Raw genomic sequence first — 19,895 nt, forward strand, 5'->3', positions numbered from 1 at the left:
CTTGTTTTGTTAACGTTGAGATATTCTTCTATAGAAATTGGTTCGAAGCCTCGGTAGCGCAGTAGGCAGCGCGTCAGTCTCATATTCCTCTCAATATAGCTATCTGAAGGTCGTGAGTTCGATCCTCACCCGGGGCAATGTTTCCTTTTGAGAAAGTTGTTACTTGTTTTGTTAACGTTGCGATATTCTTCTATTGCCCTGGGTTCAAAGACTCGGTAGCGCAGTAGGCAGCGCGTCAGACACATAATCCCCTCAATGGAGCTATCTGGAGATCGTGAGTTCGATCCTCACCCGGGGCAACGTTTCTTTTTGAGAAAGTTGTTACTTGTTTTGTTAACGTTGCGATATTCTTCTATTGCCATCGGTTCGAAGCCTCGGTAGCGCAGTAGGCAGCGCGTCAGTCTCATAATCCTCTCAATAGAGCTATCTGTAGGTCTTGAGTTCGATCCTCACCCGGGGCAACGTTTCCTTTTGAGAAAGTTGTTACTTGTTTTGTTAACGTTGCGATATTCTTCTATTGCCCTGGGTTCAAAGCTTCGGTAGCGCAGTAGGCAGCGCGTCAGTCTCATAATCCTCTCAATGGAGCTATCTGGAGACCGTGAGTTCGATACTCATCCGGGGCAGCGTTTCTTTTTGAGAAAGTTGTTATTTGTTTTGTTAACGTTGCGATATTCTTCTATTGCCATTAGTTAGAAGCCTCGGTAGCGCAGTAGGCAGCGCGTCAGTCTCATAATCGTCTCTATAGAGCTATCTGAAGGTCGTGAGTTCGATCCTCACTCGGGGCAACGTTTTCTTTTGAGAAAGTTGTTACTTGTTTTGTTAACGTTGCGATATTCTTCTATTGCCATTGGTTCGAAGCCTCGGTAGCGCAGTAGGCAGCGCGTCTGTCTCATAATCCTCTCAATAGAGCTATCTGAAGGTCGTGAGTTCGATCCTCACCCGGGGCAACGTTTCCTTTTGAGAAAGTTGTTACTTGTTTTGTTAACGTTGCGATATTCTTCTATTGCCCTGAGTTCAAAGCCTCGGTAGCGCAGTAGGCAGCGCGTCAGTCTCATAATCCTCTCAATGGAGCTATCTGGAGACCGTGAGTTCGATCCTCACCCGGGGCAGCGTTTCTTTTTGAGAAAGTTGTTACTTGTTTTGTTAACGTTGCGATATCCTTCTATTATCATTAGTTAGAAGCCTCGGTAGCGCAGTAGGCAGCGCGTCAGTCTCATAATCCTCTCAATAGAGCTATCTGAAGGTCGTGAGTTCGATCCTCACCCGGGGCAATGTTTCCTTTTGAGAAAGTTGTTACTTGTTTTGTTAACGTTGCGATATTCTTCTATAGAAATTGGTTCGAAGCCTCGGTAGCGCAGTAGGCAGCGCGTCAGTCTCATAATCCTCTCAATAGAGCTATCTGAAGGTCGTGAGTTCGATCCTCACCCGGGGCAATGTTTCCTTTTGAGAAAGTTGTTACTTGTTTATTAACGTTGCGATATTCTTCTATTGACCTGGGTTCAAAGCCTCAGTAGCGCAGTAGGCAGCGCGTCAGTCTCATAATCCTCTCAATGGAGCTATCTGAAGGTCGTGAGTTCGATCCTCACCCGGGGCAACGGTTCCTTTTGAGAAAGTTGTTACTTGTTTTGTTAACGTTGCGATATTCTTCTATTGCCATTAGTTAGAAGCCTCGGTAGCGCAGTAGGCAGCACGTCAGTCTCATAATCCTCTCTATAGAGCTATCTGAAGGTCGTGAGTTCGATCCTCACCCGGGGCAACGTTTCTTTTTGAGAAAGTTGTTACTTGTTTTGTTAACGTTGCGATATTCTTCTATTGCCATGGTTTCGACGCCTCGGTAGCGCAGTAGGCAGCGCATCAGTCTCATAATCCTCTCAATAGAGCTATCTGAAGGTCGTGAGTTCGATCCTCACCCGGGTTAACGTTATTTTATGAAAAATCTTTTTCTTTTATTTGTTAAAGTTGCGATATTCATCTATTGCCATTGCTTCGACGCCTCTGTAGCGCAGTAGGCAGCGCGCCAGAATCATTATTATCTCAATAGAACTATTTGAAGTTAGTGAGTTCGATCCTCACTCGTGGCTACGTTATTTTTTGAAAAAGTTGTTACTTGTTTTGTTAACGTTGCGATATTCTTCTATTGCCATTGGCTCGAAGCCTCCGTAGCGCAGTAGGTAGCGCGTCAGTCTCATAATCTTCTCTATAGAGCTATCTGAAGGTCGTGAGTTCGATCCTCACCCGGGGCAACGTTTCTTTTTGAGAAAGTTGTTACTTGTTTTGTTAACGTTGCGATATTCTTCTATTGCCATTGGTTCGAAGCCTCGGTAGCGCAGTAGGCAGCGCGTCAGTCTCATAATCCTCTCAATAGAGCTATCTGAAGGTCGTGAGTTCGATCCTCACCCGGGGCAACGTTTCCTTTTGAGAAAGGTGTTACTTGTTTTGTTAACGTTGCGATATTCTTCTATTGCCCTGGGTTCAAAGCCTCGGTAGCGCAGTAGGCAGCGCGTCAGTCTCATAATCCTCTCAATGGAGCTATCTGGGTATCGTGAGTTCGATCCTCACCCGGGGCAACGTTTCTTTTTGAGAAAGTTGTTACTTGTTTTGTTAACGTTGCGATATTCTTCTGTTGCTATTGATTCGAAGCCTGGGTAGCACAGTAGGCAGCGCGTTAGTCTCATAATCCTCTCAACAGAGCTATCTGGAGACCGTGAGTTCGTCCTCACCCGGGGCAACGGTTCGGTTTGAGAAAGTTGTTACTTGTTTTGTTAACGTTGCGATATTCTTCTATTGCCATTAGTTAGAAGCCTCGGTAGCGCAGTAGGCAGCGCGTCAGTCTCATAATCCTCTCTATAGAGCTATCTGAAGGTCGTGAGTTCGATCCTCACCCGAGGCAACGTTTCCTTTTGAGAAAGGTTTTACTTGTTTTGTTAACGTTGCGATATTCTTCTATTGCCCTGGGTTCAAAGCCTCGGTAGCGCAGTAAGCAGCGCGTCAGTCTCATAATCCTCTCTATAGAGCTATATGATGGTCTTGAAATCGATCCTCACCCGGGGCAACGTTTCTTTTTGAGAAAGTTGTTACTTGTTTTGTTAACGTTGCGATATTCTTCTATTGCCATGGTTTCGACGCCTCGGTAGCGCAGTAGGCAGCGCATCAGTCTCATAATCCTCTCAATAGAGCTATCTGAAGGTCGTGAGTTCGATCCTCACCCGGGGTAACGTTATTTTATGAAAAATCATTTTCTTTTTTTTGTTAAAGTTGCGATATTCATCTATTGCCATTGCTTCGATGCCTCTGTAGCGCAGTAGGCAGCGCGTCAGAATCATTATTATCTCAATAGAGCTATTTGAAGTTAGTGAGTTCGATCCTCACTCGTGGCTACGTTATTTTTTGAAAAAGTTGTTACTTGTTTTGTTAACGTTGCGATATTCTTCTATTGCCATTGGCTCGACTTCTCTGTAGCGCAGTAGGTAGCGCGTCAGTCTCATAATCTTCTCTATAGAGGTATCTGAAGGTCGTGAGTTCGATCCTCACCCGGGGCAACGTTTCTTTTTGAGGAAGTTGTTACTTGTTTTGTTAACGTTGCGATATTCTTCTATTGCCATGGTTTCGAAGCCTCGGTAGCGCAGTAGGCAGCGCGCCAGTCTCATAATCCTCTCAATAGAGCTATCTGAAGGTCGTGAGTTCGATCGTCACCCGGAGCAATGTTGTATTTTGAACATCCTTTTTCTTTTTTTGCTAAAGTTGCGATATTCATCTTTTGCCATTGATTCGAAGAATGGGTAGCACAGTAGGCAGCGCGTTAGTCTCATAATCCTCTCAATAGAGCTATCTGGAGGTCGTTAGTTCGATTCTCACCCGGGGCAACGTTATTTTTCGAAAAAGTTGTTACTTGTTTTGTTAACGTTGAGATATTCTTCTATAGAAATGGGTTCGAAGCCTCGGTAGCGCAGTAGGCAGCGCGTCAGTCTCATAATCCTCTCAATGGAGCTATCTGAAGGTCGTGAGTTCGATCCTCACCCGGGGCAATGTTTCCTTTTGAGAAAGTTGTTTTTTGTTTTGTTAACGTTGCGATATTCTTCTATTGCCCTAGGATCAAAGCCTCGGTAGCGCAGTAGGCAGCACGTCAGACACATAATCCTCTTAATGGAGCTAACTGGAGATCGTGAGTTCGATCCTCACCCGGGGCAACGTTTCTTTTTGAGAAAGTTGTTACTTGTTTTGTTAACGTAGCGATATTCTTCTATTGCCATTGGTTCGAAGCCTAGGTAGCGCAGTAGGCAGCGCATCAGTCTCACAATCCTCTCAATAGAGCTATCTGGAGACCGGGAGTTCGATCCTCACCCGGGGCACCGTTTCCTTTTGAGAAAAATGTTACTTGTTTTGTTAACGTTGCGATATTCTTCTATTGCCATTAGTTAGAAACCTCGGTAGCGCAGTAGGCAGCGCGTCAGTCTCATAATCCTCTCAATGGAGCTATCTGGATATCGTGAGTTCGATCCTCACCCAGGGCAACGTTTCTTTTGAGAAAGTTGTTACTTGTTTTGTTAACGTTGCGATATTCGTCTGTTGCCATTGGTTCGAAGCCTGGGTAGCACAGTAGGCAGCGCGTCAGTCTCATAATCCTCTCAATGGAGCTATCTGAAGGTCGTGAGTTCGATCCTCACCCGGGGCAATGTTTCCTTTTGAGAAAGTTGTTTTTTGTTTTGTTAACGTTGCGATATTCTTCTATTGCCCTAGGGTCAAAGCCTCGGTAGCGCAGTAGGCAGCACGTCAGACACATAATCCTCTCAATGGAGCTAACTGGAGATCGTGAGTTCGATCCTCACCCGGGGCAACGTTTCTTTTTGAGAAAGTTGTTACTTGTTTTGTTAACGTAGCGATATTCTTCTATTGCCATTGGTTCGGAGCCTAGGTAGCGCAGTAGGCAGCGCGTCAGTCTCATAATCCTCTCTATAGAGCTATCTGAAGGTCGTGAGTTCGATCCTCACCCGGGGCACCGTTTCCTTTTGAGAAAAATGTTACTTGTTTTGTTAACGTTGCGATATTCTTCTATTGCCCTGGGTTCAAAGCCTCGGTAGCGCAGTAGGCAGCACGTCAGTCTCATAATCCTCTCAATGGAGCTATCTGGATATCGTGAGTTCGATCCTCTCCCAGGGCAACGTTTCTTTTTGAGAAAGTTGTCACTTGTTTTGTTAACGTTGCGATATTCGTCTGTTGCCATTGGTTCGAAGCCTGGGTAGCACAGTAGGCAGCGCGTTAGTCTCATAATCCTCTCAATAGAGCTATCTGGAGCGCGTTAGTTCGATCCTCACCCGGGGCAACGTTATTTTTCGAAAAAGTTGTTACTTGTTTTGTTAACGTTGAGATATTCTTCTATAGAAATTGGTTCGAAGCCTCGGTAGCGCAGTAGGCAGCGCGTCAGTCTCATAATCCTCACAATAGAGCTATCTGAAGGTCGTGAGTCGATCCTCACCCGGGGCAATGTTTCCTTTTGAGAAAGTTGTTACTTGTTTTGTTAACGTTGCGATATTTTTCTATTGCCCTGGGTTCAAAGCTTCGGTAGCGCAGTAGGCAGCGCGTCAGTCTCATAATCCTCTCAATGGAGCTATCTGGAGACCGTGAGTTCGATCCTCATCCGGGGCAGCGTTTCTTTTTGAGAAAGTTGTTACTTGTTTTGTTAACGTTGCGATATTCTTCTATTGCCATTAGTTAGAAGCCTCGGTAGCGCAGTAGGCAGCGCGTCAGTCTCATAATCCTCTCTATAGAGCTATCTGAAGGTCGTGAGTTCGATCCTCACCCGGGGCAACGTTTCCTTTTGAGAAAGTTGTTACTTGTTTTGTTAACGTTGCGATATTCTTCTATTGCCCAGGGTTCAAAGCCTCGGTAGCGCAGTAGGCATCGCGTCAGTCTCATAATCCTCTCAAGGGAGCTATCTGGAGACCGTGAGTTCGATCCTCACCCGGGGCAACGTTTCTTTTTGAGAAAGTTGTTACTTGTTTTGTTAACGTTGCGATATTGTTCTGTTGCCATTGGTTCGAAGCCTGGGTAGCACAGTAGGCAGCGCGTTAGTCTCATAATCCTCTCAATAGAGCTATCTGGAGGGCGTTAATTCGATCCTCACCCGGGACAACGTTATTTTTCGAAAAAGTTGTTACTTGTTTTGTTAACGTTGAGATATTCTTCTATAGAAATTGGTTCGAAGCCTCGGTAGCGCAGTAGGCAGCGCGTCAGTCTCATAATCCTCTCAATAGAGCTATCTGAAGGTCGTGAGTTCGATCCTCACCCGGGGCAACGTTTCTTTTTGAGAAAGTTGTTACTTGTTTTGTTAACGTTGCGATATTCGTCTGTTGCCATTGGTTCGAAGCCTGGGTAGCACAGTAGGCAGCGCGTTAGTCTCATAATCCTCTCAATAGAGCTATCTGGAGGGCGTTAGTTCGATCCTCACCCGGGGCAACGTTATTTTTCGAAAAAGTTGTTACTTGTTTTGTTAACGTTGAGATATTCTTCTATAGAAATTGGTTCGAAGCCTCGGTAGCGCAGTAGGCAGCGCGTCAGTCTCATAATCCTCACAATAGAGCTATCTGAAGGTCGTGAGTCGATCCTCACCCGGGGCAATGTTTCCTTTTGAGAAAGTTGTTACTTGTTTTGTTAACGTTGCGATATTCTTCTATTGCCCTGGGTTCAAAGACTCGGTAGCGCAGTAGGCAGCGCGTCAGACACATAATCCCCTCAATGGAGCTATCTGGAGATCGGGAGTTCGATCCTCACCCGGGGCAACGTTTCTTTTTGAGAAAGTTGTTACTTGTTTTGTTAACGTTGCGATATTCTTCTATTGCCATTGGTTCGAAGCCTCGGTAGCGCAGTAGGCAGCGCGTCAGTCTCATAATCCTCTCAATAGAGCTATCTGTAGGTCTTGAGTTCGATCCTCACCCGGGGCAACGTTTCCTTTTGAGAAAGTTGTTACTTGTTTTGTTAACGTTGCGATATTCTTCTATTGCCCTGGGTTCAAAGCTTCGGTAGCGCAGTAGGCAGCGCGTCAGTCTCATAATCCTCTCAATGGAGCTATCTGGAGAACGTGAGTTCGATCCTCATCCGGGGCAGCGTTTCTTTTTGAGAAAGTTGTTACTTGTTTTGTTAACGTTGCGATATTCTTCTATTGCCATTGGTTCGAAGCCTCGGTAGCGCAGTAGGCAGCGCGTCAGTCTCATAATCCTCTCAATAGAGCTATCTGTAGGTCTTGAGTTCGATCCTCACCCGGGGCAACGTTTCCTTTTGAGAAAGTTGTTACTTGTTTTGTTAACGTTGCGATATTCTTCTATTGCCCTGGGTTCAAAGCTTCGGTAGCGCAGTAGGCAGCGCGTCAGTCTCATAATCCTCTCAATGGAGCTATCTGGAGACCGTGAGTTCGATCCTCATCCGGGGCAGCGTTTCTTTTTGAGAAAGTTGTTACTTGTTTTGTTAACGTTGCGATATTCTTCTATTGCCATTAGTTAGAAGCCTCGGTAGCGCAGTAGGCAGCGCGTCAGTCTCATAATCCTCTCTATAGAGCTATCTGAAGGTCGTGAGTTCGATCCTCACCCGGGGCAACGTTTCCTTTTGAGAAAGTTGTTACTTGTTTTGTTAACGTTGCGATATTCTTCTATTGCCCTGGGTTCAAAGCTTCGGTAGCGCAGTAGGCAGCGCGTCAGTCTCATAATCCTCTCAATGGAGCTATCTGGAGACCGTGAGTTCGATCCTCATCCGGGGCAGCGTTTCTTTTTGAGAAAGTTGTTACTTGTTTTGTTAACGTTGCGATATTCTTCTATTGCCATTAGTTAGAAGCCTCGGTAGCGCAGTAGGCAGCGCGTCAGTCTCATAATCCTCTCTATAGAGCTATCTGAAGGTCGTGAGTTCGATCCTCACCCGGGGCAACGTTTCCTTTTGAGAAAGTTGTTACTTGTTTTGTTAACGTTGCGATATTCTTCTATTGCCCTGGGTTCAAAGCCTCGGTAGCGCAGTAGGCATCGCGTCAGTCTCATAATCCTCTCAATGGAGCTATCTGGAGACCGTGAGTTCGATCCTCACCCGGGGCAACGTTTCTTTTTGAGAAAGTTGTTACTTGTTTTGTTAACGTTGCGATATTGTTCTGTTGCCATTGGTTCGAAGCCTGGGTAGCACAGTAGGCAGCGCGTTAGTCTCATAATCCTCTCAATAGAGCTATCTGGAGGTCGTTAGTTCGATCCTCACCCGGGGCAACGTTATTTTTCGAAAAAGTTGTTACTTGTGTTGTTAACGTTGAGATATTCTTCTATAGAAATTGGTTCGAAGCCTCGGTAGCGCAGTAGGCAGCGCGTCAGTCTCATAATCCTCTCAATAGAGCTATCTGAAGGTCGTGAGTTCGATCCTCACCCGGGGCAATGTTTCCTTTTGAGAAAGTTGTGACTTGTTTTGTTAAAGTTGCGATATTCATCTATTGCTTTTGCTTCGACGCCTCTGTAGCGCAGTAGGCAGCGCGTCAGAATCATTATTATTTCAATAGAGCTATTTGAAGTTAGTGAGTTCGATCCTCACTCGTGGCTACGTTATTTTTTGAAAACGTTGTTACTTCTTTTGTTAACGTTGCGATATTCTTTTATTGCCATTGGCTCGAAGCCTCGGTAGCGCAGTAGGTAGCGCTTCAGTCTCATAATCTTCTCTATAGAGCTATCTGAAGGTCGTGAGTTCGATCCTCACCCGGGGCAACGTTTCTTTTTGAGGAAGTTGTTACTTGTTTTGTTAACGTTGCGATATTCTTCTATTGCCATGGTTTCGAAGCCTCGGTAGCGCAGTAGGCAGCGCGTCAGTCTCATAATCTTCTCAATGGAGCTATCTGAAGGTCGTGAGTTCGATCCTCACCCGGGGCAATGTTTCCTTTTGAGAAAGTTGTTTTTTGTTTTGTTAACGTTGCGATATTCTTCTATTGCCCTAGGGTCAAAGCCTCGGTAGCGCAGTAGGCAGCACGTCAGACACATAATCCTCTCAATGGAGCTAACTGGAGATCGTGAGTTCGATCCTCACCCGGGGCAACATTTCTTTTTGAGAAAGTTGTTACTTGTTTTGTTAACGTTGCGATATTCTTCTATTGCCATTGGTTCGAAGCCTAGGTAGCGCAGTAGGCAGCGCATCAGTCTCACAATCATCTCAATAGAGCTATCTGGAGACCGTGAGTTCGATCCTCACCCGGGGCAACGTTTCTTTTTGAGAAAGTTTACTTGTTTTGTTAACGTTGCGATATTCTTCTATTGCCATTAGTTAGAAACCTCGGTAGCGCAGTAGGCAGCGCGTCAGTCTCATAATCCTCTCTATAGAGCTATCTGAAGGTCGTGAGTTCGATCCTCACCCGGGGCACCGTTTCCTTTTGAGAAAGTTGTTACTTGTTTTGTTAACGTTGCGATATCCTTCTATTATCATTAGTTAGAAGCCTCGGTAGCGCAGTAGGCAGCGTGTCAGTTTCATAATCCTCTCTATAGAGCTATCTAAAGGTCGTGAGTTCGATCCTCACCCGGGGCAACGTTTCCTTTTGAGAAAGTTGTTACTTGTTTTGTTAACGTTGCGATATTCTTCTATTGCCCTGGCTTCAAAGCCTCGGTAGCGCAGTAGGCAGCACGTCAGTCTCATAATCCTCTCAATGGAGCTATCTGGATATCTTGAGTTCGATCCTCACCCGGGGCAACGTTTCTTTTTGAGAAAGTTGTTACTTGTTTTGTTAACGTTGCGATATTCTTCTGTTGCCATTGATTCGAAGCCTGGGTAGCACAGTAGGCAGCGCGTTAGTCTCATAATCCTCTCAACAGAGCTATCTGGAGGTCGTTAGTTCGATCCTCACCCGGGGCAACGTTATTTTTCGAAAAAGTTGTTACTTGTTTTGTTAACGTTGAGATATTCTTCTATAGTATTTGGTTCGAAGCCTCGGTAGCGCAGTAGGCAGAGCGTCAGTCTCATAATCCTCTCAATAGAGCTATCTGAAGGTCGTGAGTTCGATCCTCACCCGGGGCAATGTTTCCTTTTGAGAAAGTTGTTACTTCTTTTGTTAACGTTGCGATATTCTTCTATTGCCCTGGGTTCAAAGCCTCGGTAGCGCAGTAGGCAGCACGTCAGACACATAATCCTCTCAATGGAGCTATCTGGAGATCGTGAGTTCGATCCTCACCCGTGGCAACGTTTCTATTTGAGAAAGTAGTTACTTGTTTTGTTAACGTTGCGATATTCTTCTATTGCCATTGGTTCAAAGCCTCGGTAGCGCAGTAGGCAGCGCGTCAGTCTCATAATCCTCTCTATAGAGCTATATGATGGTCGTGAGTTCGATCCTCACCCGGGGCAACGTTTCTTTTTGAGAAAGTTGTTACTTGTTTTGTTAACGTTGCGATATTCTTCTATTGCCATGTTTTCGACGCCTCGGTAGCGCAGTAGGCAGCGCGTCAGTCTCATAATCCTCTCAATAGAGCTATCTGGAGACCGTGAGTTCGATCCTCACCCGGGGCAACGGTTCGTTTTGAGAAAGTTGTTACTTGTTTTGTTAACGTTGCGATATTCTTCTATTGCCATTAGTTAGAAGCCTCGGTAGCGCAGTAGGCAGCGCGTCAGTCTCATAATCCTCTCTATAGAGCTATCTGAAGGTCGTGAGTTCGATCCTCACCCGAGGCAACGTTTCCTTTTGAGAAAGGTTTTACTTGTTTTGTTAACGTTGCGATATTCTTCTATTGCCCTGGGTTCAAAGCCTCGGTAGCGCAGTAGGCAGCGCGTCAGTCTCATAATCATCTCTATAGAGCTATATGATGGTCGTGAGTTCGATCCTCACCCGGGGCAACGTTTCTTTTTGAGAAAGTTGTTACTTGTTTTGTTAACGTTGCGATATTCTTCTATTGCCATGGTTTCGACGCCTCGGTAGCGCAGTAGGCAGCGCATCAGTTTCATAATCCTCTCAATAGAGCTATCTGAAGGTCGTGAGTTCGATCCTCACCCGGGGTAACATTATTTTATGAAAAATCATTTTCTTTTTTTTGTTAAAGTTGCGATATTCATCTATTGCCATTGCTTCGACGCCTCTGTAGCGCAGTAGGCAGCGCGTCAGAATCATTATTATCTCAATAGAGCTATTTGAAAATAGTGAGTTTGATCCTCACTCGTGGCTACGTTATTTTTTGAAAAAGTTGTTACTTGTTTTGTTAACGTTGCGATATTCTTCTATTGCCATTGGCTCGACTTCTCTGTAGCGCAGTAGGTAGAGCGTCAGTCTCATAATCTTCTCTATAGAGCTATCTGAAGGTCGTGAGTTCGATCCTCACCCGGGGCAACGTTTCTTTTTGAGGAAGTTGTTACTTGTTTTGTTAACGTTGCGATATTCTTCTATTGCCATGGTTTCGAAGCCTCGGTAGCGCAGTAGGCAGCGCGCCAGTCTCATAATCCTCTCAATAGAGCTATCTGAAGGTCGTGAGTTCGACCGTCACCCGGAGCACTGTTGTATTTTGAACATCCTTTTTCTTTTTTTGCTAAAGTTGCGATATTCATCTTTTGCCATTGATTCGAAGAATGGGTAGCACAGTAGGCAGCGCGTTAGTCTCATAATCCTCTCAATAGAGCTATCTGGAGGTCGTTAGTTCGATCCTCACCCGGGGCAACGTTTTTTTTCGAAAAAGTTGTTACTTGTTTTGTTAACGTTGAGATATTCTTCTATAGAAATTGGTTCGAAGCCTCGGTAGCGCAGTAGGCAGCGCGTCAGTCTCATAATCTTCTCAATGGAGCTATCTGAAGGTCGTGAGTTCGATCCTCACCCGGGGCAATGTTTCCTTTTGAGAAAGTTGTTTTTTGTTTTGTTAACGTTGCGATATTCTTCTATTGCCCTAGGGTCAAAGCCTCGGTAGCGGAGTAGGCAGCACGTCAGACACATAATCCTCTCAATGGAGCTAACTGGAGATCGTGAGTTCGATCCTCACCCGGGGCAACATTTCTTTTTGAGAAAGTTGTTACTTGTTTTGTTAACGTTGCGATATTCTTCTATTGCCATTGGTTCGAAGCCTAGGTAGCGCAGTAGGCAGCGCATCAGTCTCACAATCCTCTCAATAGAGCTATCTGGAGACCGTGAGTTCGATCCTCACCCGGGGCAACGTTTCTTTTTGAGAAAGTTTACTTGTTTTGTTAACGTTGCGATATTCTTCTATTGCCATTAGTTAGAAACCTCGGTAGCGCAATAGGCAGCGCGTCAGTCTCATAATCCTCTCTATAGAGCTATCTGAAGGTCGTGAGTTCGATCCTCACCCGGGGCACCGTTTCCTTTTGAGAAAAATGTTACTTGTTTTGTTAACGTTGCGATATTCTTCTATTGCCCTGGGTTCAAAGCCTCGGTAGCGCAGTAGGCAGCACGTCAGTCTCATAATCCTCTCAATGGAGCTATCTGGATATCGTGAGTTCAATCCTCACCCAGGGCAACGTTTCTTTTTGAGAAAGTTGTTACTTGTTTTGTTAACGTTGCGATATTCGTCTGTTGCCATTGGTTCGAAGCCTGGGTAGCACAGTAGGCAGCGCGTTAGTCTCATAATACTCTCAATAGAGCTATCTGGAGGGCGTTAGTTCGATCCTCACCCGGGGCAACGTTATTTTTCGAAAAAGTTGTTACTTGTTTTGTTAACGTTGAGATATTCTTCTATAGAAATTGGTTCGAAGCCTCGGTAGCGCAGTAGGCAGCGCGTCAGTCTCATAATCCTCTCAATAGAGCTATCTGAAGGTCGTGAGTTCGATCCTCACCCGGGGCAATGTTTCCTTTTGAGAAAGTTGTTACTTGTTTTGTTAACGTTGCGATATTCTTCTATTGCCCTGGGTTCAAAGACTCGGTAGCGAAGTAGGCAGCGCGTCAGACACATAATCCCCTCAATGGAGCTATCTGGAGATCGTGAGTTCGATCCTCACCCGGGGCAACGTTTCTTTTTGAGAAAGTTGTTACTTGTTTTGTTAACGTTGCGATATTCTTCTATTGCCATTGGTTCGAAGCCTCGGTAGCGCAGTAGGCAGCGCGTCAGTCTCATAATCCTCTCAATAGAGCTATCTGTAGGTCTTGAGTTCGATCCTCACCCGGGGCAACGTTTCCTTTTGAGAAAGTTGTTACTTGTTTTGTTAACGTTGCGATATTCTTCTATTGCCCTGGGTTCAAAGCTTCGGTAGCGCAGTAGGCAGCGCGTCAGTCTCATAATCCTCTCAATGGAGCTATCTGGAGACCGTGAGTTCGATCCTCATCCGGGGCAGCGTTTCTTTTTGAGAAAGTTGTTACTTGTTTTGTTAACGTTGCGATATTGTTCTGTTGCCATTGGTTCGAAGCCTGGGTAGCACAGTAGGCAGCGCGTTAGTCTCATAATCCTCTCAATAGAGCTATCTGGAGGTCGTTAGTTCGATCCTCACCCGGGGCAACGTTATTTTTCGAAAAAGTTGTTAATTGTGTTGTTAACGTTGAGATATTCTTCTATAGAAATTGGTTCGAAGCCTCGGTAGCGCAGTAGGCAGCGCGTCAGTCTCATAATCCTCTCAATAGAGCTATCTGAAGGTCGTGAGTTCGATCCTCACCCGGGGCAATGTTTCCGTTTGAGAAAGTTGTGACTTGTTTTGTTAAAGTTGCGATATTCATCTATTGCTTTTGCTTCGACGCCTCTGTAGCGCAGTAGGCAGCGCGTCAGAATCATTATTATTTCAATAGAGCTATTTGAAGTTAGTGAGTTCGATCCTCACTCGTGGCTACGTTAGTTTTTGAAAACGTTGTTACTTCTTTTGTTAACGTTGCGATATTCTTCTATTGCCATTAGTTAGAAGCCTCGGTAGCGCAGTAGGCAGCGCGTCAGTCTCATAATCCTCTCTATAGAGCTATCTGAAGGTCGTGAGTTCGATCCTCACCCGGGGCAACGTTTCCTTTTGAGAAAGTTGTTACTTGATTTGTTAACGTTGCGATATTCTTCTATTGCCCTGGGTTCAAAGCCTCGGTAGCGCAGTAGGCATCGCGTCAGTCTCATAATCCTCTCAATGGAGCTATCTGGAGATCGTGAGTTCGATCCTCACCCGGGGCAACGTTTCTTTTTGAGAAAGTTGTTACTTGTTTTGTTTACGTTGCGATATTGTTCTGTTGCCATTGGTTCGAAGCCTGGGTAGCACAGTAGGCAGCGCGTTAGTCTCATAATCCTCTCAATAGAGCTATCTGGAGGTCGTTAGTTCGATCCTCACCCGGGGCAACGTTATTTTTCGAAAAAGTTGTTACTTGTGTTGTTAACGTTGAGATATTCTTCTATAGAAATTGGTTCGAAGCCTCGGTAGCGCAGTAGGCAGCGCGTCAGTCTCATAATCCTCTCAATAGAGCTATCTGAAGGTCGTGAGTTCGATCCTCACCCGGGGCAATGTTTCCGTTTGAGAAAGTTGTGACTTGTTTTGTTAAAGTTGCGATATTCATCTATTGCTTTTGCTTCGACGCCTCTGTAGCGCAGTAGGCAGCGCGTCAGAATCATTATTATTTCAATAGAGCTATTTGAAGTTAGTGAGTTCGATCCTCAATCGTGGCTACGTTATTTTTTGAAAACGTTGTTACTTCTTTTGTTAACATTGCGATATTCTTCTATTGCCATTGGCTCGAAGCCTCGGTAGCGCAGTAGGTAGCGCTTCAGTTCATAATCTTCTCTATAGAGCTATCTGAAGGTCGTGAGTTCGATCCTCACCCGGGGCAACGTTTCTTTTTGAGAAAGTTGTTACTTGTTTTGTTAACGTTGCGATATTCTTCTATTGCCATTGGTTCGAAGCCTCGGTAGCGCAGTAGGCAGCGCGTCAGTCTCATAATCCTCTCAATAGAGCTATCTGAAGGTCGTGAGTTCGATCCTCACCCGGGGCAACGTTTCCTTTTGAGAAAGTTGTTACTTGTTTTGTTAACGTTGCGATATTCTTCTATTGCCCTGGGTTCAAAGCCTCGGTAGCGCAGTAGGCAGCGCCTCAGTCTCATAATCCTCTCAATGGAGCTATCTGGAGACCGTGAGTTCGATCCTCACCCGGGGCAGCGTTTCTTTTTGAGAAAGTTGTTACTTGTTTTGTTAACGTTGCGATATCCTTCTATTATCATTAGTTAGAAGCCTCGGTAGCGCAGTAGGAAGCGTGTCAGTCTCATAATCCTCTCTATAGAGCTATCTGAAGGTCGTGAGTTCGATCCTCACCCGGGGCCTCGGTAGCGCAGTAGGCAGCGCGTCAGTCTCATAATCCTCTCAATAGAGCTATCTGAAGGTCGTGAGTTCGATCCTCACCCGGGGCAATGTTTCCTTTTGAGAAAGTTGTTACTTGTATATTAACGTTGCGATATTCTTCTATTGACCTGGGTTCAAAGCCTCGGTAGCGCAGTAGGCAGCGCGTCAGTCTCATAATCCTCTCAATGGAGCTATCTGGAGACCGTGAGTTCGATCCTCACCCGGGGCAACGGTTCTTTTTGAGAAAGTTGTTACTTGTTTTGTTAACGTTGCGATATTCTTCTATTGCCATTAGTTAGAAGCCTCGGTAGCGCAGTAGGCAGCACGTCACTCTCATAATCCTCTCTATAGAGCTATCTGAAGGTCGTGAGTTCGATCCTCACGCGGGGCAACGTTTCCTTTTGAGAAAGTTGTTACTTGTTTTGTTAACGTTGCGATATTCTTCTATTGCCCTGGGTTCAAAGCCTCGGTAGCGCAGTAGGCAGCGCGTCAGTCTCATAATCCTCTCTATAGAGCTATATGAAGGTCGTGAGTTCGATCCTCACCCGGGGCAACGTTTCTTTTTGAGAAAGTTGTTACTTGTTTTGTTAACGTTGCGATATTCTTCTATTGCCATGGTTTCGACGCCTCGGTAGCGCAGTAGGCAGCGCATCAGTCTCATAATCCTCTCAATAGAGCTATCTGAAGGTCGTGAGTTCGATCCTCACCCGGGTTAACGTTATTTTATGAAAAATCTTTTTCTTTTATTTGTTAAAGTTGCGATATTCATCTATTGCCATTGCTTCGACGCCTCTGTAGCGCAGTAGGCAGCGCGTCAGAATCATTATTATCTCAATAGAACTATTTGAAGTTAGTGAGTTCGATCCTCACTCGTGGCTACGTTATTTTTTGAAAAAGTTGTTACTTGTTTTGTTAACGTTGCGATATTCTTCTATTGCCATTGGCTCGAAGCCTCGGTAGCGCAGTAGGTAGCGCGTCAGTCTCATAATCTTCTCTATAGAGCTATCTGAAGGTCGTGAGTTCGATCCTCACCCGGGGCAACGTTTCTTTTTGAGAAAGTTGTTACTTGTTTTGTTAACGTTGCGATATTCTTCTATTGCCATTGGTTCGAAGCCTCGGTAGCGCCGTAGGCAGCGCGTCAGTCTCATAATCCTCTCAATAGAGCTATCTGAAGGTCGTGAGTTCGATCCTCACCCGGGGCAACGTTTCCTTTTGAGAAAGTTGTTACTTGTTTTGTTAACGTTGCGATATTCTTCTATTGCCCTGGGTTCAAAGCCTCGGTAGCGCAGTAGGCAGCGCGTCAGTCTCATAATCCTCTCAATGGAGCTATCTGGAGACCGTGAGTTCGATCCTCACCCGGGGCAGCGTTTCTTTATGAGAAAGTTGTTACTTGTTTTGTTAACGTTGCGATATCCTTCTATTATCATTAGTTAGAAGCCTCGGTAGCGCAGTAGGCAGCGTGTCAGTCTCATAATCCTCTCTATAGAGCTATCTGAAGGTCGTGAGTTCGATCCTCACCCGGGGCAACGTTTTCTTTTGAGAAAGTTGTTACTTGTTTTGTTAACGTTGCGATATTCTTCTATTGCCCTGGCTTCAAAGCCTCGGTAGCGCAGTAGGCAGCAGGTCAGTCTCATAATCCTCTCAATGGAGCTATCTGGATATCGTGAGTTCGATCCTCACCCGGGGCAACGTTTCTTTTTGAGAAAGTTGTTACTTGTTTTGTTAACGTTGAGATATTCTTCTATAGCAATTGGTTCGAAGCTCGGGAGCGCAGTAGGCAGCGCGTCAGTCTCATAATCCTCTCAATAGAGCTATCTGAAGGTCGTGAGTTCGATCCTCACCCGGGGCAATGTTTCCTTTTGAGAAAGTTGTTTTTTGTTTTGTTAACGTTGCGATATTCTTCTATTGCCCAAGGGTCAAAGCCTCGGTAGCGCAGTAGGCAGCACGTCAGATACATAATCCTCTCAATGGAGCTAACTGGAGATCGTGAGTTCGATCCTCACCCGGGGCAACGTTTCTTTTTGAGAAAGTTGTTACTTGTTTTGTTAACGTTGCGATATTCTTCTATTGCCATTGGTTCGAAGCCTAGGTAGCGCAGTAGGCAGCGCATCAGTCTCACAATCCTCTCAATAGAGCTATCTGGAGACCGTGAGTTCGATCCTCACCCGGGGCAACGTTTCCTTTTGAGAAAAATGTTACTTGTTTTGTTAACGTTGCGATATTCTTCTATTGCCCTGGGTTCAAAGCCTCGGTAGCGCAGTAGGCAGCACGTCAGTCTCATAATCCTCTCAATGGAGCTATCTGGATATCGTGAGTTCGATCCTCACCCAGGGCAACGTTTCTTTTTGAGAAAGTTGTTACTTGTTTTGTTAACGTTGCGATATTCGTCTGTTGCCATTGGTTCGAAGCCTGGGTAGCACAGTAGGCAGCGCGTTAGTCTCATAATCCTCTCAATAGAGCTATCTGGAGGGCGTTAGTTCGATCCTCACCCGGGGCAACGTTATTTTTCGAAAAAGTTGTTACTTGTTTTGTTAACGTTGAGATATTCTTCTATAGAAATTGGTTCGAAGCCTCGGTAGCGCAGTAGGCAGCGCGTCAGTCTCATAATCCTCTCAATATAGCTATCTGAAGGTCGTGAGTTCGATCCTCACCCGGGGCAATGTTTCCTTTTGAGAAAGTTGTTACTTGTTTTGTTAACGTTGCGATATTCTTCTATTGCCCTGGGTTCAAAGACTCGGTAGCGCAGTAGGCAGCGCGTCAGACACATAATCCCCTCAATGGAGCTATCTGGAGATCGTGAGTTCGATCCTCACCCGGGGCAACGTTTCTTTTTGAGAAAGTGTTTACTTGTTTTGTTAACGTTGCGATATTCTTCTATTGCCATCGGTTCGAAGCCTCGGTAGCGCAGTAGGCAGCGCGTCAGTCTCATAATCCTCTCAATAGAGCTATCTGTAGGTCTTGAGTTCGATCCTCACCCGGGGCAACGTTTCCTTTTGAGAAAGTTGTTACTTGTTTTGTTAACGTTGCGATATTCTTCTATTGCCCTGGGTTCAAAGCTTCGGTAGTGCAGTAGGCAGCGCGTCAGTCTCATAATCCTCTCAATGGAGCTATCTGGAGACCGTGAGTTCGATACTCATCCGGGGCAGCGTTTCTTTTTGAGAAAGTTGTTACTTGTTCTGTTAACGTTGCGATATTCTTCTATTGCCATTAGTTAGAAGCCTCGGTAGCGCAGTAGGCAGCGCGTCAGTCTCATAATCCTCTCTATAGAGCTATCTGAAGGTCGTGAGTTCGATCCTCACTCGGGGCAACGTTTTCTTTTGAGAAAGTTGTTACTTGTTTTGTTAACGTTGCGATATTCTTCTATTGCCATTGGTTCGAAGCCTCGGTAGCGCAGTAGGCAGCGCGTCAGTCTCATAATCCTCTCAATAGAGCTATCTGAAGGTCGTGAGTTCGATCCTCACCCGGGGCAACGTTTCCTTTTGAGAAAGTTGTTACTTGTTTTGTTAACGTTGCGATATTCTTTTATTGCCCTGGGTTCAAAGCCTCGGTAGCGCAGTAGGCAGCGCGTCAGTCTCATAATCCTCTCAATGGAGCTATCTGGAGACCGTGAGTTCGATCCTCACCCGGAGCAGCGTTTCTTTTTGAGAAAGTTGTTACTTGTTTTGTTAACGTTGCGATATCCTTCTATTATCATTAGTTAGAAGCCTCGGTAGCGCAGTAGGCAGCGTGTCAGTCTCATAATCCTCTCTATAGAGCTATCTGAAGGTCGTGAGTTCGATCCTCACCCGCGGCCTCGGTAGCGCAGTAGGCAGCGCGTCAGTCTCATAATCCTCTCAATAGAGCTATCTGAAGGTCGTGAGTTCGATCCTCACCCGGGGCAATGTTTCCTTTTGAGAAAGTTGTTACTTGTTTTGTTAACGTTGCGATATTCTTCTATAGAAATTGGTTCGAAGCCTCGGTAGCACAGTAGGCAGCGCGTCAGTCTCATAATCCTCTCAATAGAGCTATCTGAAGGTCGTGAGTTCGATCCTCACCCGGGGCAATGTTTCCTTTCGAGAAAGTTGTTACTTGTTTATTAACGTTGCGATATTCTTCTATTGACCTGGGTTCAAAGCCTCGGTAGCGCAGTAGGCAGCGCGTCAGTCTCATACTCCTCTCAATGGAGCTATCTGGAGACCGTGAGTTCGATCCTCACCCGGGGCAACGGTTCTTTTTGAGAAAATTGTTACTTGTTTTGTTAACGTTGCGATATTCTTCTATTGCCATTAGTTAGAAGCCTCGGTAGCGCAGTAGGCAGCACGTCAGTCTCATAATCCTCTCTATAGAGCTATCAGAAGGTCGTGAGTTCGATCCTCACCCGGGGCAACGTTTCTTTTTGAGAAAGTTGTTACTTTTTTTGTTAACGTTGCGATATTCTTCTATTGCCATGGTTTCGACGCCTCGGTAGCGCAGTAGGCAGCGCATCAGTCTCATAATCCTCTCAATAGAGCTATCTGAAGGTCGTGAGTTCGATCCTCACCCGGGTTAACGTTATTTTATGAAAAATCTTTTTCTTTTATTTGTTAAAGTTGCGATATTCATCTATTGCCATTGCTTCGACGCCTCTGTAGCGCAGTAGGCAGCGCGTCAGAATCATTATTATCTCAATAGAACTATTTGAAGTTAGTGAGTTCGATCCTC

General features: G+C 45.4%; 42 non-coding genes across 42 annotated transcripts; all 42 read left to right on the forward strand.

The window, feature by feature from the left end:
• Positions 1-47: 47 nt before the first annotated feature.
• Positions 48-137, forward strand: Trnam-cau (transfer RNA methionine (anticodon CAU)). Its single transcript is given in 2 exon segments — positions 48-84; positions 102-137. It is a non-coding gene; the product is annotated as a tRNA-Met (tRNA).
• A 558-nt stretch (positions 138-695) lies between these two features.
• Trnam-cau (transfer RNA methionine (anticodon CAU)) lies at positions 696-785 on the forward strand. The gene is given in 2 exon segments: positions 696-732; positions 750-785. It is a non-coding gene; the product is annotated as a tRNA-Met (tRNA).
• A 72-nt stretch (positions 786-857) lies between these two features.
• Trnam-cau (transfer RNA methionine (anticodon CAU)) lies at positions 858-947 on the forward strand. Its single transcript is given in 2 exon segments — positions 858-894; positions 912-947. It is a non-coding gene; the product is annotated as a tRNA-Met (tRNA).
• Positions 948-1,019: 72 nt separating this feature from the next.
• On the forward strand, positions 1,020-1,109 carry Trnam-cau (transfer RNA methionine (anticodon CAU)). Its single transcript is given in 2 exon segments — positions 1,020-1,056; positions 1,074-1,109. It is a non-coding gene; the product is annotated as a tRNA-Met (tRNA).
• A 72-nt stretch (positions 1,110-1,181) lies between these two features.
• On the forward strand, positions 1,182-1,271 carry Trnam-cau (transfer RNA methionine (anticodon CAU)). Its single transcript is given in 2 exon segments — positions 1,182-1,218; positions 1,236-1,271. It is a non-coding gene; the product is annotated as a tRNA-Met (tRNA).
• A 72-nt stretch (positions 1,272-1,343) lies between these two features.
• Positions 1,344-1,433, forward strand: Trnam-cau (transfer RNA methionine (anticodon CAU)). Its single transcript is given in 2 exon segments — positions 1,344-1,380; positions 1,398-1,433. It is a non-coding gene; the product is annotated as a tRNA-Met (tRNA).
• Positions 1,434-2,153: 720 nt separating this feature from the next.
• Positions 2,154-2,243, forward strand: Trnam-cau (transfer RNA methionine (anticodon CAU)). The gene is given in 2 exon segments: positions 2,154-2,190; positions 2,208-2,243. It is a non-coding gene; the product is annotated as a tRNA-Met (tRNA).
• Positions 2,244-2,315: 72 nt separating this feature from the next.
• Positions 2,316-2,405, forward strand: Trnam-cau (transfer RNA methionine (anticodon CAU)). The gene is given in 2 exon segments: positions 2,316-2,352; positions 2,370-2,405. It is a non-coding gene; the product is annotated as a tRNA-Met (tRNA).
• A 395-nt stretch (positions 2,406-2,800) lies between these two features.
• Trnam-cau (transfer RNA methionine (anticodon CAU)) lies at positions 2,801-2,890 on the forward strand. The gene is given in 2 exon segments: positions 2,801-2,837; positions 2,855-2,890. It is a non-coding gene; the product is annotated as a tRNA-Met (tRNA).
• A 234-nt stretch (positions 2,891-3,124) lies between these two features.
• On the forward strand, positions 3,125-3,214 carry Trnam-cau (transfer RNA methionine (anticodon CAU)). The gene is given in 2 exon segments: positions 3,125-3,161; positions 3,179-3,214. It is a non-coding gene; the product is annotated as a tRNA-Met (tRNA).
• Positions 3,215-3,935: 721 nt separating this feature from the next.
• On the forward strand, positions 3,936-4,025 carry Trnam-cau (transfer RNA methionine (anticodon CAU)). Its single transcript is given in 2 exon segments — positions 3,936-3,972; positions 3,990-4,025. It is a non-coding gene; the product is annotated as a tRNA-Met (tRNA).
• Positions 4,026-5,715: 1,690 nt separating this feature from the next.
• On the forward strand, positions 5,716-5,805 carry Trnam-cau (transfer RNA methionine (anticodon CAU)). Its single transcript is given in 2 exon segments — positions 5,716-5,752; positions 5,770-5,805. It is a non-coding gene; the product is annotated as a tRNA-Met (tRNA).
• A 396-nt stretch (positions 5,806-6,201) lies between these two features.
• On the forward strand, positions 6,202-6,291 carry Trnam-cau (transfer RNA methionine (anticodon CAU)). The gene is given in 2 exon segments: positions 6,202-6,238; positions 6,256-6,291. It is a non-coding gene; the product is annotated as a tRNA-Met (tRNA).
• A 1,205-nt stretch (positions 6,292-7,496) lies between these two features.
• Trnam-cau (transfer RNA methionine (anticodon CAU)) lies at positions 7,497-7,586 on the forward strand. Its single transcript is given in 2 exon segments — positions 7,497-7,533; positions 7,551-7,586. It is a non-coding gene; the product is annotated as a tRNA-Met (tRNA).
• Positions 7,587-7,820: 234 nt separating this feature from the next.
• Positions 7,821-7,910, forward strand: Trnam-cau (transfer RNA methionine (anticodon CAU)). Its single transcript is given in 2 exon segments — positions 7,821-7,857; positions 7,875-7,910. It is a non-coding gene; the product is annotated as a tRNA-Met (tRNA).
• A 396-nt stretch (positions 7,911-8,306) lies between these two features.
• Trnam-cau (transfer RNA methionine (anticodon CAU)) lies at positions 8,307-8,396 on the forward strand. Its single transcript is given in 2 exon segments — positions 8,307-8,343; positions 8,361-8,396. It is a non-coding gene; the product is annotated as a tRNA-Met (tRNA).
• Positions 8,397-8,630: 234 nt separating this feature from the next.
• Positions 8,631-8,720, forward strand: Trnam-cau (transfer RNA methionine (anticodon CAU)). The gene is given in 2 exon segments: positions 8,631-8,667; positions 8,685-8,720. It is a non-coding gene; the product is annotated as a tRNA-Met (tRNA).
• Positions 8,721-8,792: 72 nt separating this feature from the next.
• Trnam-cau (transfer RNA methionine (anticodon CAU)) lies at positions 8,793-8,882 on the forward strand. The gene is given in 2 exon segments: positions 8,793-8,829; positions 8,847-8,882. It is a non-coding gene; the product is annotated as a tRNA-Met (tRNA).
• Positions 8,883-9,116: 234 nt separating this feature from the next.
• Positions 9,117-9,206, forward strand: Trnav-cac (transfer RNA valine (anticodon CAC)). The gene is given in 2 exon segments: positions 9,117-9,153; positions 9,171-9,206. It is a non-coding gene; the product is annotated as a tRNA-Val (tRNA).
• A 70-nt stretch (positions 9,207-9,276) lies between these two features.
• On the forward strand, positions 9,277-9,366 carry Trnam-cau (transfer RNA methionine (anticodon CAU)). The gene is given in 2 exon segments: positions 9,277-9,313; positions 9,331-9,366. It is a non-coding gene; the product is annotated as a tRNA-Met (tRNA).
• A 1,044-nt stretch (positions 9,367-10,410) lies between these two features.
• On the forward strand, positions 10,411-10,500 carry Trnam-cau (transfer RNA methionine (anticodon CAU)). The gene is given in 2 exon segments: positions 10,411-10,447; positions 10,465-10,500. It is a non-coding gene; the product is annotated as a tRNA-Met (tRNA).
• Positions 10,501-10,572: 72 nt separating this feature from the next.
• On the forward strand, positions 10,573-10,662 carry Trnam-cau (transfer RNA methionine (anticodon CAU)). The gene is given in 2 exon segments: positions 10,573-10,609; positions 10,627-10,662. It is a non-coding gene; the product is annotated as a tRNA-Met (tRNA).
• Positions 10,663-11,707: 1,045 nt separating this feature from the next.
• On the forward strand, positions 11,708-11,797 carry Trnam-cau (transfer RNA methionine (anticodon CAU)). Its single transcript is given in 2 exon segments — positions 11,708-11,744; positions 11,762-11,797. It is a non-coding gene; the product is annotated as a tRNA-Met (tRNA).
• A 234-nt stretch (positions 11,798-12,031) lies between these two features.
• Positions 12,032-12,121, forward strand: Trnav-cac (transfer RNA valine (anticodon CAC)). Its single transcript is given in 2 exon segments — positions 12,032-12,068; positions 12,086-12,121. It is a non-coding gene; the product is annotated as a tRNA-Val (tRNA).
• Positions 12,122-12,677: 556 nt separating this feature from the next.
• Trnam-cau (transfer RNA methionine (anticodon CAU)) lies at positions 12,678-12,767 on the forward strand. Its single transcript is given in 2 exon segments — positions 12,678-12,714; positions 12,732-12,767. It is a non-coding gene; the product is annotated as a tRNA-Met (tRNA).
• Positions 12,768-13,487: 720 nt separating this feature from the next.
• Trnam-cau (transfer RNA methionine (anticodon CAU)) lies at positions 13,488-13,577 on the forward strand. Its single transcript is given in 2 exon segments — positions 13,488-13,524; positions 13,542-13,577. It is a non-coding gene; the product is annotated as a tRNA-Met (tRNA).
• Positions 13,578-13,811: 234 nt separating this feature from the next.
• On the forward strand, positions 13,812-13,901 carry Trnam-cau (transfer RNA methionine (anticodon CAU)). Its single transcript is given in 2 exon segments — positions 13,812-13,848; positions 13,866-13,901. It is a non-coding gene; the product is annotated as a tRNA-Met (tRNA).
• A 396-nt stretch (positions 13,902-14,297) lies between these two features.
• On the forward strand, positions 14,298-14,387 carry Trnam-cau (transfer RNA methionine (anticodon CAU)). Its single transcript is given in 2 exon segments — positions 14,298-14,334; positions 14,352-14,387. It is a non-coding gene; the product is annotated as a tRNA-Met (tRNA).
• A 234-nt stretch (positions 14,388-14,621) lies between these two features.
• Trnay-aua (transfer RNA tyrosine (anticodon AUA)) lies at positions 14,622-14,710 on the forward strand. The gene is given in 2 exon segments: positions 14,622-14,658; positions 14,675-14,710. It is a non-coding gene; the product is annotated as a tRNA-Tyr (tRNA).
• A 72-nt stretch (positions 14,711-14,782) lies between these two features.
• On the forward strand, positions 14,783-14,872 carry Trnam-cau (transfer RNA methionine (anticodon CAU)). Its single transcript is given in 2 exon segments — positions 14,783-14,819; positions 14,837-14,872. It is a non-coding gene; the product is annotated as a tRNA-Met (tRNA).
• A 321-nt stretch (positions 14,873-15,193) lies between these two features.
• On the forward strand, positions 15,194-15,283 carry Trnam-cau (transfer RNA methionine (anticodon CAU)). The gene is given in 2 exon segments: positions 15,194-15,230; positions 15,248-15,283. It is a non-coding gene; the product is annotated as a tRNA-Met (tRNA).
• Positions 15,284-15,354: 71 nt separating this feature from the next.
• Trnam-cau (transfer RNA methionine (anticodon CAU)) lies at positions 15,355-15,444 on the forward strand. Its single transcript is given in 2 exon segments — positions 15,355-15,391; positions 15,409-15,444. It is a non-coding gene; the product is annotated as a tRNA-Met (tRNA).
• A 721-nt stretch (positions 15,445-16,165) lies between these two features.
• Positions 16,166-16,255, forward strand: Trnam-cau (transfer RNA methionine (anticodon CAU)). The gene is given in 2 exon segments: positions 16,166-16,202; positions 16,220-16,255. It is a non-coding gene; the product is annotated as a tRNA-Met (tRNA).
• Positions 16,256-16,489: 234 nt separating this feature from the next.
• Trnam-cau (transfer RNA methionine (anticodon CAU)) lies at positions 16,490-16,579 on the forward strand. Its single transcript is given in 2 exon segments — positions 16,490-16,526; positions 16,544-16,579. It is a non-coding gene; the product is annotated as a tRNA-Met (tRNA).
• A 72-nt stretch (positions 16,580-16,651) lies between these two features.
• Positions 16,652-16,741, forward strand: Trnam-cau (transfer RNA methionine (anticodon CAU)). Its single transcript is given in 2 exon segments — positions 16,652-16,688; positions 16,706-16,741. It is a non-coding gene; the product is annotated as a tRNA-Met (tRNA).
• A 557-nt stretch (positions 16,742-17,298) lies between these two features.
• Positions 17,299-17,388, forward strand: Trnav-cac (transfer RNA valine (anticodon CAC)). Its single transcript is given in 2 exon segments — positions 17,299-17,335; positions 17,353-17,388. It is a non-coding gene; the product is annotated as a tRNA-Val (tRNA).
• A 396-nt stretch (positions 17,389-17,784) lies between these two features.
• On the forward strand, positions 17,785-17,874 carry Trnam-cau (transfer RNA methionine (anticodon CAU)). The gene is given in 2 exon segments: positions 17,785-17,821; positions 17,839-17,874. It is a non-coding gene; the product is annotated as a tRNA-Met (tRNA).
• Positions 17,875-18,432: 558 nt separating this feature from the next.
• Trnam-cau (transfer RNA methionine (anticodon CAU)) lies at positions 18,433-18,522 on the forward strand. The gene is given in 2 exon segments: positions 18,433-18,469; positions 18,487-18,522. It is a non-coding gene; the product is annotated as a tRNA-Met (tRNA).
• Positions 18,523-18,594: 72 nt separating this feature from the next.
• Positions 18,595-18,684, forward strand: Trnam-cau (transfer RNA methionine (anticodon CAU)). The gene is given in 2 exon segments: positions 18,595-18,631; positions 18,649-18,684. It is a non-coding gene; the product is annotated as a tRNA-Met (tRNA).
• Positions 18,685-19,005: 321 nt separating this feature from the next.
• On the forward strand, positions 19,006-19,095 carry Trnam-cau (transfer RNA methionine (anticodon CAU)). The gene is given in 2 exon segments: positions 19,006-19,042; positions 19,060-19,095. It is a non-coding gene; the product is annotated as a tRNA-Met (tRNA).
• Positions 19,096-19,167: 72 nt separating this feature from the next.
• Positions 19,168-19,257, forward strand: Trnam-cau (transfer RNA methionine (anticodon CAU)). The gene is given in 2 exon segments: positions 19,168-19,204; positions 19,222-19,257. It is a non-coding gene; the product is annotated as a tRNA-Met (tRNA).
• Positions 19,258-19,328: 71 nt separating this feature from the next.
• On the forward strand, positions 19,329-19,418 carry Trnam-cau (transfer RNA methionine (anticodon CAU)). The gene is given in 2 exon segments: positions 19,329-19,365; positions 19,383-19,418. It is a non-coding gene; the product is annotated as a tRNA-Met (tRNA).
• The last annotated feature ends 477 nt before the right edge of the window (positions 19,419-19,895 follow it).

Source organism: Argiope bruennichi, chromosome 8, assembly GCF_947563725.1.
Source record: "Argiope bruennichi chromosome 8, qqArgBrue1.1, whole genome shotgun sequence".
NCBI lineage: Eukaryota > Metazoa > Arthropoda > Arachnida > Araneae > Araneidae > Argiope > Argiope bruennichi.